This window comes from Erinaceus europaeus, chromosome 16 (assembly GCF_950295315.1).
Source record: "Erinaceus europaeus chromosome 16, mEriEur2.1, whole genome shotgun sequence".
NCBI classification, from domain to species: domain Eukaryota; kingdom Metazoa; phylum Chordata; class Mammalia; order Eulipotyphla; family Erinaceidae; genus Erinaceus; species Erinaceus europaeus.
Genome location: NC_080177.1, coordinates 16,546,901 through 16,549,757, shown reverse-complemented (window position 1 = coordinate 16,549,757; position 2,857 = coordinate 16,546,901).

Sequence of the window (2,857 nt, the reverse complement as noted above, 5' to 3'; positions counted from 1 at the left end):
GCTTTGCCCAGACTCAGTTCTGTTGGGGTAGTGCAGAAGGGGTGGGTGATTCCATCTGGCTGGGCTTCTCTGCTTAGCCTCTTCAAGCCCTGAGGAGGGAGAGCACAGTCCTTCTCTGTCCATGTTCCCTGGCTCACATTCCCTAAGGGCAGACTCAGATTTTTGCAATGAATGTGCGGTTAGATTTAGTCTTCATCCATTTGTGCTTTTGACTTTCTTTGGATTTATAAGTGTGCAATTGTGTCTACTCCTCCCTTTCTTGAACCCTTGCTTCTAGAGTTGTCGAGGTTGGTGTGCATGCATTTGTGGGTTAGCTCTGCACAATTTGAGAATTCTGTTTTGACCTGTCCTTTTCATCTCCAGTTAGGGCTGGAGACAGGAAGGCCACTCAGGAGGTTCCCATGCTAACTTAGTAGAAGAAAGATCTTGGACTTGAACTAAAGAAGCAGCAGTGGGGATGGACAGACACTGACTGCTGGGCCAGGCGGTGGCTCACCTGGCTATACACATATACCACAGTGTGCAAGAACCCGGGTTCAAGCCCCTGATCCCCCACCTGCAGGAAGAAAAGCTTCATGAGTGGTGAAGCAGGGCTGCAGGGCTCTCTCTCTATCCCCCTTCTCTCTATCCCTCCCCTCTCAATTTCTCTCTCTGTCTCTATCCAATAATAAATGAATAGATGAGAGAGAGAGAGAAAAAAGGGAGAAAGAGAGAGCAAAAGAGAGAGAGAAGGGAGAGAGACATTGACAGCTTCATGAATTCTCAAGGAGACAGAGTGGGTGATATTTGACCATTTGGCTGTGTACTCTTGCAGACTTCCAAAAGCCAAGCTTGGCAAATCAAAGGGTTTTCCAGCAGAGAATCTCTTTCTTAGATTTGTTGGTTTTACCAAGATGTTAAAAACTTGTAGCTGTGCAGTAATACATGACTGTAGTAACATGTGATAACAAAAGGCTTTCGCGTCAGACCAAGTGGTTTGGGTCTTAGCATTGCTGTTCACTAGTTGTGCAGCTTTGGCCAAGTTAGCCTTTCCACTCCTCACTTTTTCTCCTTTCTTTCTCTCTTTCTCTCTCTCTTTCTTTCTTTCTTTCTTTCTTTCTCTCTTTCTTTATTTTATTTTGACAGAGAAATTGAAGAAGGAGGCAGAGATAGGGAGGAAAAGAATCAGAGAGATACCTGCAACCTTGATTCAGCACTTGTGACGCTTTACCACTGCAACTGGGAACCAGGGGCTTAAACCGAGTCCTTTGCGCACTATAATGTGTGCCACCGCCTGACCCTCTGTTTTTCTTTTCCTTCCCTTCCCTTCCCTTCCCTTCCCTTCCCTTCCCTTCCCTTCCCTTCCCTTCCCTTCCCTTCCCTTCCCTTCCCTTCCCTTCCCTTCCCTTCCCTTCCCTTCCCTTCCCTTCCCTTCCCTTCCCTTCCCTTTCCTAACACAGACATACTATAGCTCTCTTTGGGTGTCACATCTGTGGTGTGGGAAGGATGTACTGATGAATGCTTGTAATTTGCTTAGATTAGTCACATAGTCCATGTTTTCTATACATCTATTATTACCAATGTACTACTAGAGATAGAAGTCTGTTAGCCTTGAAGGAATTTTGTAGCTTTGTAGCTCTCCTATTTCCTTGGCTTTGCAGGAAAAGTATAAAAGCTGATGTGCTTGTGAAGTTTCAGGTTCAGAAACTGGGTTTTGTGGGTAAGAAGGAGTTGGCAGCTTCAGGATGTTTGTGACCGGGGGTTGGTAAACATTCTCAAAGGCCGTTCATTTTGCTGGGATCTGCACCCACCACTAGCCTCTCAGAAACTATCATTTCTAGGAACCAGCTTCCCAGATGTGTGGTTGTGAGGCTGGGTGGGTGAGTCGCCAGTGTGCAGCCCATCCTAGAGCAGAGACTCAGCAAGCTGGGTACTGACTGTGGGGAGCCTCAGTATAGCCCCAGACCACAGGCCCACAGTACCTTGGCAGTGGCCGTAAGCAGGGAAAAGGCCACTTTTACATTTAGTCCCTTGAACCTCTCTTTTCTCCCTCCAAAACCATGGTACTTTTGTGAATTAATAAGATGAGACATCTGACTGGGATGTTGTTCAGTGGTCAGTGCTTGTCTTACATAAGTCAGGCCCTGGGTTCAATCCTTGACACCGACCGAGAACAACAAAGTGGGTCATAATCTCTTGGATGCCCTGTTCTTTACTGAATTTATGGAAAAAGAATTCTCAGTACAGCTTTTCTTATTTCATAAAGACCTGTCCTCTATTGTTTTCTCTTGGTCATCAAAAATTCTGTGGCTTTTTTTTTTTTTTGAAATGTACAGGATCTATCCACTTCTGCTTTATCTCAACCGTCTTGGTTTTTTCCTCTCTTGCCTTTAATCTGCTGAGTATTTTAGTCCAGAACTAGAAATGTCAATATATCACTTCACATCTGTATGCATTTGGCCCCTGCTCTAGAAAGCAACCCTGGTTGATTGGTTTGAAAATCCATACCTATTATCTTACTGTGGCGACTTTGTATTCACCTATGGTGAGCTAACAGTACTAAGGAATGAACAAAGTGCCATATATATATATATATTAATTAATTAAATTATCCAGCTCAGTTTTTAAAAAATTTTAAACTATATTTATTTCTTTGATAGAGATAGCCAGAAATTGAGAGGGAAGGGGGATGATAGAGAGGGAGGACACGGAGAGAGAGAGACAACCGCAGCCCTGCTTCACCACATGTGAAGCTTCCCCCCTGTAGGTGGGGACCGGGGGCTCGAACTCAGGGTCCTTGCTCACTGTAACAGGTGTGCTCAAACAGGTGCACCAACACCTGGCCTCTCCAGCTCAGTATCTCTATTTCTCTTTGTTT